The sequence below is a fragment of the Mirounga angustirostris genome, unplaced genomic scaffold, assembly GCF_029215605.1.
Source record: "Mirounga angustirostris isolate CCGP_5_RB_7025 unplaced genomic scaffold, mMirAng1.0.hap1 SCAF_16, whole genome shotgun sequence".
Lineage (NCBI taxonomy): Eukaryota > Metazoa > Chordata > Mammalia > Carnivora > Phocidae > Mirounga > Mirounga angustirostris.
In genome coordinates, this window is record NW_026991724.1 from 26,066,835 (window position 1) to 26,079,014 (window position 12,180).

Sequence of the window (12,180 nt, forward strand, 5' to 3'; positions counted from 1 at the left end):
TAAATGTTCACTGAACAGTTGCTATTATTGATGATTAAATTGTTATGATTGTCTTAGAGATTCAGGCTTCCCTGAGTTCTGCCCTTTTCAATAAATTCAGACCTAGTCATCAAACAAAACTAATTGTGGATATTCTAGTAACATAATTCATGAAACAACCTGTTCTGAATTCCTTGGGGGGGGGGGGGACACAGGCCCCAGGAGGGTCTTAGGGCTGCCTAACAAAAGCTTTGACACTATGACATCTCTGTCTGTGTGCAGAATGGCATCTACCATGGCCTTGAACTGATACGCACAATCCACGAGGTTCAGGTATTTCACAAACCCCAAATGAGCATTCAGGTGGGTCAGGTTGCAGGTTTGAACCCTTAAAAGTGGCCACTTAATAGATGGTGAAGAAATGTAATTGTAAGAACCCTCACTCCCCACCCCCGGGGAGGGGGGCTGTTACACCAAGCACAGGTGCTTAGCTTGGGGAACCAGCAGGTGGAGGGGGCCCTGGCCCCTTCTGGAGGAGACGGTGGTCAGTCATGCCAGGAAAGGAGTCCCTGCTGAGTCAGCAGAAGGGCCAGCTCTCAGTCCCTTCTGCTCTCGGGCTCTCTTCATCTTTAACACCCCGCACAGGGGGCAATGCTGTTTGAGGACGGGCCGGATGGCAGGGCTTTGAACAGAGGAGAGCAGAGCCCGGCAGAGGGCCAAGCTGGTGGCTGGGACTGGGGGCCTCTTAAGACGCATCCCCCGGCCTTGCTCCTAACTACCTGAAAGGTGCTGCCTAAGTCACTGCCTTTGCTGGACTTGCCCTTTGCCATCTGTAAAATGGGCAGGAGACCGGCCCGCACCTCCGCTGGAGGCAAGACACAGCCTTTCTGAAGATCCCTCTGAGCCTTTGAATCCCCATCTGGAAATTCCAGCGAATGCAGCAGTCTGGGCAGCTGCAGCAAACAGAGCCTGACGCTGGCTAGCTGAAGCAGAAAAAGGCTTTGTTAAAAGGGGGACAGGCAGCTCTGGCCATCTCAGGAGCCAGAGCCACCACGGCCATCCACGGCCATAGCTGCTGCAGCCGGGGCCGGCCGTGGGCAAGGACACTGGACGCTCCGCCCAGGGGGACCCTGGCTGCCTCTGAAGCCTCGGGTTGTGCTGCCGCGGCGGCTGTGTCCTCACCAGAATGGATTCCGCGTGGCCTTGGCTTCCTCGTGCCACTCGTTTCTAAATCACGGTCCAGCACGGGCGTGTCTGACCAGAGGTGCCCAGAGCAGGTCATCCGCCAAAGCAGCAAGGGAGGCTGGGAAAAGACGCTCTCCGACCCTCTAGGAGGAGGTGGGCTCTGCCTTGTAGGAAGGGCGACTCTGATGCTGGTGGCTGAAAGCGTGACAGTGCCCACTTCCGACCACAGTGGACTTGTGAGGCCGCCGTGAGGCTGGCGTGCAGGGCACACACCAGCCCCGGTCGCCGAGATTCGTAGCGCACCGCAAATCCAGCGTCCAGCGGTGGTGCGCCTCCATATTTCAAGTCTTGGATTTTTCAGCAGGTGAAAGACAAAAGGACCTTGAAGGCAGTGTGGTTTGCTGCCCTTCCAGATGCAGAGGCGGCTCCGGTCCTGTTGCCAGGAGGACAGGTGACTGGGTTTTTCCATTGTGGTGATGAATTGGGCTGAGTCACCATTCCTCTCCAGTCCCCTCGTGACCATGACTGGAGCAAGTAAAAAGTAAAAACTAGCCAGTGGAGTCGGAGGTGCAGAGGAGCCTGGGGCAACGGAAGCTCGTTCTCTTAGTGGGGAGGGGGAGGCAGGAACCGCCCCCCACTCCCCACTCACCGCTTGTGAGTCAAAGGCCCTCAGGGGGAAAAGAGTGGATCTTTTCTCTTATTTTATAGGACTGGTTGAGTGCCAAATCCTGTGCTGTGGAGTGCATTGGAGAACCTGAGCTGACCAGGGCATTGACCTTGCTAAGGTTTATGCACTGACAGAGGAAACGAGTTTAGAGTCCCATAATCTAGGCACTAGGCAGACTCTGCTAAAATTTTCGATTGAGGTTAGCATGCAGTACAGTGGGGGCCTGCAGGGGTCAGCAAGGGCTTCTGGGAGGAAGAGTCATCTGAGACTGCAGAGAGGTGGAAAGTTAGCAGATGGAGATGGGAAAAGGGATGATGGGGAGGTACCATCCGCCCTCATCCATTGGGTCAGCCAGGCCTTTTGCAAAGCTCAGGGAGGCTCAGAGCTAAACCCAAGGCAGCCCTGCCCCTGCCAGGAGCTCCTGAATGGAGGTGGAGAATGCGGGGTGTGTGTGAGCAGAAGGTAAAAAAGCTGGAACAAGGAAGTGGGCGAGAGTGAGCATCTGGCCCCAACCTGGCTCTGGAATTTCACCAGGCACCCGATTACCTGCTCCCTGCTCCTGGGCCACCCTGGAACGCTCACTGGCGGTGTTGCTGCCCCCTTTCTCCCATGCATGCAAAGACTCTCTCCTGCAGGGCCAACCCTTGCTCTCTGGGTAACTCCAGACACCCTATCACCTCCTCCCCTGCCCTCCCCTTCCCGCCACCCCAACCCCCCACCGCCGGAAGTTTTACCAGACACACGGAGCCTGAGTTTGTGCAGAGTCAAGACAAGGGGTGGATCTGGCAATATTTTTTAAAACTTCTAATAGTCATATATATTCAATACAGAAAACTTGTAAGGTGGAGGGAAAAATAAAAATCTCTCATAATTCCATTGTCTAAAGATAACCAGTGTTAATATGTTAATACCTTGGGGGTTATATCCTCCAGCAGTTTGTGTGTGTGTGTGTGTGTTTTCTGCCAAAGAATCATATTGCATATTATTTTTGCTGCTCTTTTTTTTCCTTGCCAGTGTATCATGAACATTTACCCTGATAAAAGTTATTCTTCTACAATGTAATCACAATAGCTGCACTGTATTTTACCGGGTGGGTGCTTCATTATCTTCTTGGCCAATCGCAATCGCCGGGCATTCAGGATGTTTCCAAGTTTTCATTATCGGAAACAATGTTGCAAGCAGTCCTCCCAAAGACAGCTTTGCCCACATCTCTTGGGATGACCTCCTAAGGCCACTCTGCCCCTTCGTTTTGCCTGGCTACTTGGTCTCTGACTTCTGCCAATGCCAGCCCATCTACCCTCAGAAGGGGGCCAATGCATGCTTAAAAGCCCTGATTGTCTTCACAGCTCTGCAGGTTCTTGGGGGAATTCAGTGGAAGGAGTGAACTGGTTACCAGCCCTTGCCTTCCTGATTGTGCCTATATCATTTTAAAGCCTGAGGTTTTGCTGTTATTCTTATAAGATGTTCCCACTGGGGAATGCTGAGTGAAAAGTACACAGGACCTTTTCTTTTGCAACTTCCTGTACTTTTTTGCAACTTCCTATAAATCTATAATCATTTCAAATAGCAAGTTAAAAAAAAAACAACAACAACTGAGGCAGGCCTGGGGGTAAGCTATTTGGCCCCAATCTCAGGAACCCTTGGGCTCAGTGATTTGCACGGAGAACTCACAGAATTCAGAAAAGCCATCACCCCTCGCAGTTACCACTTATTTTAATGAAAGGATATGGAGCCACATCAGTGGAGAGAAAAGCATCCAAGAACCCCCAGGAGCCCCCAGGCATGAGCTGCCGGGTGCGCCTCCACCCCCAGGCAGTGGGGTCACATGGGACAGGATTACTTCCAGCGCTGAGTGCAAGAACGCGTGCAGAGCACCAGCCAGGCAAGCTCACCCGAGCCTTGGTGTCCAGAGTTTTTATCGGATGTTGGTCACATAAGAACGCAGCACCAGTGTGACTGACCTTAGCCGCTCAGTCTCCGGGCCCCAAGAGGGCCACTGATACAGCATGGCCTGGGGCCTTCAGCGTCCCCAAACAAGCATTCTCCATAAGTCATATTGTTACTGTCACCCGGCTGGGCAAACCAATACAGTGCGGCCCAGGGCCCCAGACACACAGAAGCTGCTATTAGGCGGGATATTCCAGAGGCTCAGAGGTTATCTGTCTCCCAAGAAGTGGTCAAGGGCCGGCCAGTCCTTTCTTTGGAACGTGCAGCATCCGAGCAACCCAGGCCTGCTGAGTTAAACCCTTACTGCGCAGATGCCGATCATTTATTCCGCCGTAGGTATACACGAACTGCTCTCTAGTATCAACATGATTTCGTAAAAGAAAGGAAGTTTAACTCCAAGAAGGTAGGCTGGATGTCATGATGTGATACGGGTCAGTGCTCCCCAAGAGAAAACAGTTGGCTCAATTTTGCTAGCTTTGAGGATGAGGTAATGGGCCAGGAGCCATTGCCATGTAGCAGGAAGCTTCCACGTGCGTTTTTTCCTTTCAGTCCATCCAGCTTTGTCCCCAGGTAAGGAACAGATGAGCTGAGAGGCTCCCTCTGGCTCCGGCACTAGCTCGAGATCAGATGTCCCTGCTCTTGGGAAAGGCCAGGCTCTGCCGAGTGTGGGAGGGCACAGTCTGGGACTCTCCCTTAAGCGTCCAAGCCAGTGCATCCTTTTTGCTCTTGGGGCTTGCTGCCCTTGCAGCTTCTCCTGGGAAAGAGAGGAGTGTGTTCTTTTTAACAAATGCCCCGGCCTCTGCCCTGGCCTTCACCCCAGGCTCTGGCCCCCCTTAGTCGAATCTAAGGTAGATTAGCTGTTCTTCAAAGGCTCCACCTCATCCCGTCTTCCTCTGTCCAGCTTCCGTGCCTGGGGCTGAGCCATCAAAGCCTAGGCTGCTGGCCTGTGTGGCCCTCCTGATGGGGAGTCAGACAGCCCTGGGTTCCCCCATCTACTACCTGCATGACCGTAGGCAAGTTTCCTCCTCTCTCACATGGGTCTAATGATAAAGCTGTGAGGAGTGAAGTTGATAACTGAAGAGGCCCCAGCCCAGGGCCTGGCATCTTGTCAGGGCCCACTGGTTAGTGGCTCTTAGAATGATGGATTTTGTGGCTGCAGGCCACAAAGTATGGGGCCAGTGAGGATCCTTGTGATGAGGAAAGTAGGTACAGTGACATATCTAGCCACCTTGGAGCTGGATGCTAAGAATCCAGGGGATCCCTATGGCTTCTGGACCTCTGGGGAGGGAGCACAACTCCTATACCTACATAGCAGGAAGAGACCCGGTGTGGTATCAGGGTCTCATGAGGACTGAGGGTCCTGTTCACCACAGGGCCTTTGCACATGCATTCTCTCTGTCTGGGGACTCTTCCTTTCACTTCCTACACTTCCCCTAGCTAATCTTGCTTATTCCTGGGGTGTCAATTTGGGTTTCACCTGACTCCCTGATTCCCTGACTCCTCTCCTCTGTGTGCCCATCATACCGTGCTTAATAATAATATACCAGTATTAATGGTCTACCATTCATATGCTATCTCATTTCATTCTCCTAACATTTGGAGAAACAGTTGCCACTTTATTTTTCTGAGATCAGACAACATCCAGCGTGTTCAGGGTGGTATGGCCATTGACTATTTTTCTGATTTTACAGAGGAAGAAACAGGTATAGAGATGCGAAGTAAAGGGCTTGACCACCCTCCCTTAACCCCGTACAGCATTGTCTGCGTGCGGGTCCCTCTCCGCCCTGCACTATGAACTTCCTGAGGGCAGGGACTGTGTCTCATTGGCTGTTTAGCTTTAGCATCCAGCGCTGGGCCTCGTATTCGCATGGAAGTCCTCCGCCAGTATTGGTTGAAGAAATAAGTGAGTGGATGTTTGTAAAGCACCCACCCGGTGCTGGGCTCACCATGGACAACCCACAAATGGTAGTACCTGTGGTAGGTAGAATGGTGCCTCCCCCTGGATGTGTTCACGTCCTAATCCCTGGAGCCTGGGAATAGGTCACATTACTTGGCAGAGGGGAGCGAAGGTAGCAGATGCGATGAAGGCGGCTAGTCAGCTGATTTTAACATAGAAAGCTTATCCTGCCTTTTCTGAGGGGTCCCAATGTAATAGCAAGTGTCCTTCAACATGGAGGAGAGGCAGGAGAGAGTGGAGATGGCAGTAGGAGAAGGACGTGGCTTGCCGGCACTGCTGTCTTCGAAGATGAACGAAGGCCATGAGCCACGGGAAGCAGAGTTTCTAGAAGCTGGAGAAAGCAAGGAAGTGGATTCTCCCGTAGAGCCTCCAAAAAGAATGCAGCCCTGCGGACACCTTGAATTTGGCGCAGTGAGACCCATTTCAGACTGGGGACCTGTAAGAAAATACATCCGTGTGTCTCTAAGCCACGAATGTGCTCATCGTTCACAGCAAAAATCAAAACCCAGTCTAGTCCCTCCCGATGCCGAGGATCCTGGTGGTCGCTTACTCCATGACCGTCGAATTGAATTGGATTATGACTGTAAGCATCCCACTTCCTATCAGAAAAGACACATAAAGTGCTTTTTTTTTTTTTTTTTTTTTTTTAAATATTTTGGGTTTATTACATCAGAAGCCTGATTGGGAGGTCTCAAGTCTCAAGATGGGTTAGAGTTCGATCCTGAGACAAAGCCATTGGCTCAGCAGGCTGGGTTGGGTCGGGCCGCAGAGAAGACATGAGCGGCCTTCTAGAGGAACAGAGCCCCTGGCTGGCGAGTGAGAGCCGATGCTGGACAGGGACAGTCAGCATCCTGGACCATCCATAGCCTCAGGCCTAAGGATCTCTGGGCACTGCACCTGCTGCCTCCATAATCTTTAGGGACACCACGCAGTGCAGGACCCTGAGCGCGCCCCGCCACCGCCCCCACACTTACGTCAGCTCAACAGCCCCGTCTTAGGCATCTCTGGTCGCTCCAACAAAATACTACAAACTGGGTGGCTAATCTACAGTTCTGGAGGCTGGAGGTCTGAGACCAGGGTGCCAGCATGGTCAGGGTATGGGGAGGGTCCCTTCAGGATTGCAGACAGCTGTTTCCTCCCGTGGTGGAGAGCAGAGAGAGCTCTCTGGGGTCGCTTTTATAAGGGCACTAACCCCACTTGGGAGGATCCCACCCTCATGACCTCATCGCCTCCCAAAGGCCCCACCTCCTAAGACCTTCACCTTAGAGGTTAGGATTTCAATATATGAATGTGTGTGGGGGGACACAATCAGTCCATCACAAGCCCCAGCGTGTCATTACCATCGTGGTGCCAATCCGCCAAAGGAGGGAACAGGCAGCTCTCGTATACAAGAGCTATCACTGCACTGGGCACTGTTGCGAGTGCTGAGCATCCTTAACACCGTCAGTCGTCTTCACAGCTCCGTGTGATGGGTGCTATCATTATGTCCATTTTACAGATTAGGAACTGAGGCCTAGAAAGGTAAAGTCACCTGCCCGCTCACACAGCCAGTGACTGGGACTGAACAAAGGCAGTGGGCCTTCCGAGTCTCTGTTCTTACCCGCTGCGATCTTATGCCTCTCTAGACACTGTAATGACTGTAACAGCAGGAACACCACCTCACATTTGGATCAGATCTTTCCGTTCGCACACCTTCTGCCTCGCCATCCTCCCAGTGGCTGGTCATTAGGATTAATGCCCCAGGCTTACACTGTGGGAAACAGAGCTCAGGAGAGGGGGGCACCCTGCCATTCAAGGCAAGGGTGGGCTTCCTGCCCCTGGCTCCTGGCTCCAAATCCGGAGTCTCTCTCCTCCATCAGCTGCCCCCTGCCTCACCCTGATGCATTATTTATGACCCATTACTCACCTCCTGCAGGCGCCCAGATGCTGCCTGCCAGAGCTGTGACCTCGCTGTGTCCCCGGGAGGGGACCAAGGGCAGCTCCCGCGCTCTTCTCTCCCTTCCCCCCATGCAGTTTCTTTGGGTCTCAGCAGGATCCTGGCGTCTGGCACAGCCTGTCCCCTCTTCCCACCCACGAGAACCACTTTGTGAGCGGTTTCCTCTTTGCCAAGCCAGCCGACACTTTGCGCAAGCTCGCAGCTTTCCGAGCAGAGCAGCGGCTGTGGCAAAACCCAGTCCCGCCGTCCCCCACCCGACACGGCCGGAGCATGCGCACGGGTGGCCGGTGTGTGTGCGCGTGTCGTGAGACGAGAGGGTGTGAGGGTGTGTGTGTGTGCGCGCGTGTCGTGAGACGAGAGGGTGTGTGTGTGTGTGTGTGTGTGTGTGCGCGTGGCCGGAGCATGCGCACGGGTGGCCGGTGTGTGTGCTCGTGTCGTGAGACGAGGGTGTGTGTGTGTGTGTGTGTGTGCGTGCGCGCGTGGCCGGAGCATGCGCACAGGTGGCCGGTGTGTGTGCGCGTGTCGTGAGACAAGAGGGTGTGCGTGTGTGTGTGCGCGCGCGTGCGGCCGGAGCATGCACACGTGTGGCCGGTGTGTGTGCGCGTGTCGTGAGACAAGAGGGTGTGTGTGTGTGTGTGTGTGTGTGTGTGTGCGCGCGGCCGGAGCATGCGCACGGGTGGCCGGTGTGTGTGCGCGTGTCGTGAGACGAAAGAGGGGGGTGTGTGTGTGTGTGTGTGTGTGTGTGTGTGTGTGTGATCTGGTGGGGAAAGAGATAAAGGCCTAACAGACACGTCTGATCTTCCTCTTCTGGGTCTTGTCGCAGGAAGCCACATGAGAAAGGATCATTTTCCTCTCCCTTCTCACTGTGGGGACCCAGAGAGGTGCTCAGGTGTAGGGTTAAGGTTGGGGACAAGACACCCCAAGGCTGCCGGAGCCCACGGTTGGGAGCTATGTGGCGCTGAGCAAGTTGCTTCATCTCTCAGCACGTTTATTTTCCTCATTAACTACCTCACTGGATGCTTCTAGGACTGGAAGAGAAAATGCGCGTAAAGCAATCAGCGAAGAGCCTAAGGGACAGTAAACGCGGATAAATGTCTTTTGACAATGCACCACATCCTGCCACCTGTGGGCAAGGAAGGATGGATTTGGATCCCAAGCGCTTGGGAGGAAGGGCCCCCAGAAGAAAGGAGAAGCCAAGGGTTCTACAGGCCAAACTGGTCGGCATCTAGGTAGCAGCAGGGTCACCTTCCCCTTGGTTTCCATGTCTGTAAAATGGGCAGTAGCTTGTTTTAGCAGTGGCTTGACGTCATGGCTAGCACCATGGAATTCTGGAAAAGGAATTAGCACACAAAACCAGAGAGCAGGCGTCTCTGTTTCTCCTCCCCACTTTTTTTCTTTTATAAAGAGTTTGGTTTGGGTTTTTTTTTTTTTTTTTTAAGTAATCTCTATGACCAACGTGGGGCTCAAACTCACAACCCCAAGATCAAGAGTCATAGGCTCCACTGACTGAGCCAGCCACACACCCCTCTCCTCCCCACTTTTAAGCTCAAAACCCCCAGGTCCTGAGCGACTGGTTTGAAGGTTCTCAGAATCATCTGGAGATGCTGTGACCCACGCAGCCCCAGCTCTGACCCTGGGGTCCCGGTTAGGACGGGCTAGGCCCACCAAAGAACCCATGTCTTTAATCAGCTTCCCCAGTGATTCCAAAGCAGGTGGCCCACAGAGAGAAATGAGAGACCAAGCACTCTGCCGGAGATCATGCCAGATGGCTCTGGAGTGAGCCCTAGACTTCCAGAGTCCTGTCTTCCAGGCTCCTTTTCCTCCCTCCTAAGACCTTAAAGATGGAAGGGATGGGCTTCCCCAAACCTCCCCACATCCCACCTCCTCTGACTTAGCATCATTGGATTCTGTATCTTGATCAATTGTCCCCAGGACAGTTGACATTTGCTTTGCAGAGGCCCCTCCTGGGAGGCAGAGGAGAGCGAGTGAGCGGAGCTAGATCTATAGCAAGGTGTTCCTCAGCAGGAAGGCAGCATGAACTGAAGAGCCTGACTGCCGGCAAGGAGACAGCTGAGGCGTCTGTGTGGTCAGGACCCAGTGAGCCCCACATGCCGGCATCCTCATCCTTGCATTGACACTTTATGCAGCCTGCTCCAGGGACCCAGACCCCTAGCCACCTCCTGGTCCGCAGGGCTGCTTCTTCCAGATGGGAGAGACTGACTGCAGTGTCGTTTGCTCAGTATTCCTTCCCCTCTCCTGCCCCCACTGACCTCAGGCTTGGCTGCGTGATCTGCTTTGGCCAACGCAATGTCAGCAGAGGCCACCTGTGCGCTTTTGAGGTTGGGGTGGCTCTTGCTCTCCTGCCTGTTGACTTGAAAAGGACGCGCACTGGGTAGCTACTGCCTATAGGGCCAGGGCCAATAGAGTAAGATGCAGGGAGCAGGCCTGGCAAGGCCCTGGGGACCGGAGCAGAGCTGAACCAGCCCATCTGCAGACCACTAAGCAAAGCAAAGCAAACCAAAACACAAACCCTCGCGGTTGTAAGCCCCTGAATTTGGGGGATGGTTGTTATTCAGCAATCCTGCTGCAATAGCTGACCAGTTCACCAGGACCATCTATTTTCCCAGAGGTCCTTCAGGCCAGCTTTGTGGCTTTAAACCTCAATGCATGATTTCTTGCCTACAGTGATTTAGCAAGAGTCTAGTTCTAAGGTTCCAAGTCATTTCAGTGCGCTTCGCAGTGCTCAGTCTTTTCCTTCTCCAGCATCGGCTGCGAACCTCCCGGACGCACGCCTGCCCTTCTTCCATCTCATTTACAACGGGATCAACCACAGTCCTCACCTGCAAGCCTTGAGTTGACAACAGACTGCTAATTCATCTGAAACCTTCTATATATTTGTCACCACTATCCTATGAAGTAGGAATCTAGATCATCCCTGTTTTCTAGATGGGGGAAACCAAGGCGTGGGCAAGTTAAGAAACTTGCTGGCAATCTTACCGCTGGTAAGTGGGAGAACAGAGACTGGCCCGGATCTCCCAGCCGGCGCTCTACCGCACTCTTCCGAAGCACCTCCTGGTCCGCTCCTGGGCCCGCCCCACCCCCACGGCCTCTGCCGCACAGCCCTCTGCCAGGGCCACCTTCCAGGTTCTAGCCCCAGGGCCACCTCCCACTTGCAGTGAATGTACTCAGTGCCTGCCGCCAGGAGTTAATTATTTCCAGAAAAACATTTGGAAACTCAGCTCTGCCATGTCTAATGTGTTCCCTTTTGCTAACTTAATAACTCTGTTTTTCAAATATGAGTGTGCTTTTAAAATGTGTTCATTGGGCTGTTTGTCATTTTATTGCCCTCCAGTTATTGTCCCACTGTTGCTGTTTTTCCTTTGAACTCACGCTCACAGACGCCCTGAGGATTTCAGAGCTGGGACTTGCATCTTGTGATTGGAGTGTCTGTTCACCCAGGGCTCAGGAAGGATGTGTGCCCAGGCTCAGCAACCAGGCAGTACAGTCTGAAATCATAAAAAATAAAAAGTACTGGATCATTTTTAAAAGAGGCACCAGCTTGGGTTCTTACTGGTGCATTTGGTGCACCAAATGCTAACAGTGGTTATTTTGGGGTGGTAGATTTTTAAAAAAAGATTTTATTTATTTATTTTAGAGAGAACTGTGAGCAGGGGGAGCTGGAGAGGGGGATGGAAAGGGAGGGAATCTCCAGCAGACCCTGTGCTGAGCATGGAGCCCTGTGCAGGGCTCGACCTCACAACCCTGAGATCATGACCTGAACCGAATCCAAGAGTTGGATGCTCAACGACTGAGCCACCCAGGTGCCCCTGAGTGGTGGGTTTTAAAGCAGGTTTTGGTTTCTTCTTTATGTGTCTCTGATTTTCTTCTTTATGTGTCTCTTGTCTGTTGTACTTCCCATGGTTTTTATATAAAAGGATTATGATTTCAATAATAAAACAAGAATAAAGTTACTATCATTAAAAATAATGTGCACCAGATCCTGAAGGAATCTAATCCTTCAGGCAGACCATCAAGGCAAGTCTGACTCTATGAATTTGTGAAATGAACTTTTATAAACTTGTCAAATGAACTTTTATGAACTTGTTAAAGCCAGTCAGAGAAGCAGAAAGTGAGAACTCTGCTTAAAAAGAGAAAACAAGATCCAGGCTAACTATTATGTTCACTAAATAATTTTTATATTTTTCAAAAAATGGAATGGAACTTGAGTTTTTATTTTTATTTTTTTTAAGATTTTTATTTATTCATTTGACAGAGAGAGCACAAGCAGGGGGAATGGAAGAGGGAGAAGCAGGCTCTCTGCTGAACAAGGAGCTCGATACAGGACTCGATCCCAGGACCCTGGGATCATGACCTGAGCCAAAGGCAGACACTTAACTGACTGAGCCACCCAGGCGCCCTGGAACTTGAGTTTTTAAAATGTGAACTGTGTTTGTTAAACCTCAGATATGACTTTTCTTTACTACTGTAGAGTGGATCTGTTCCTATATG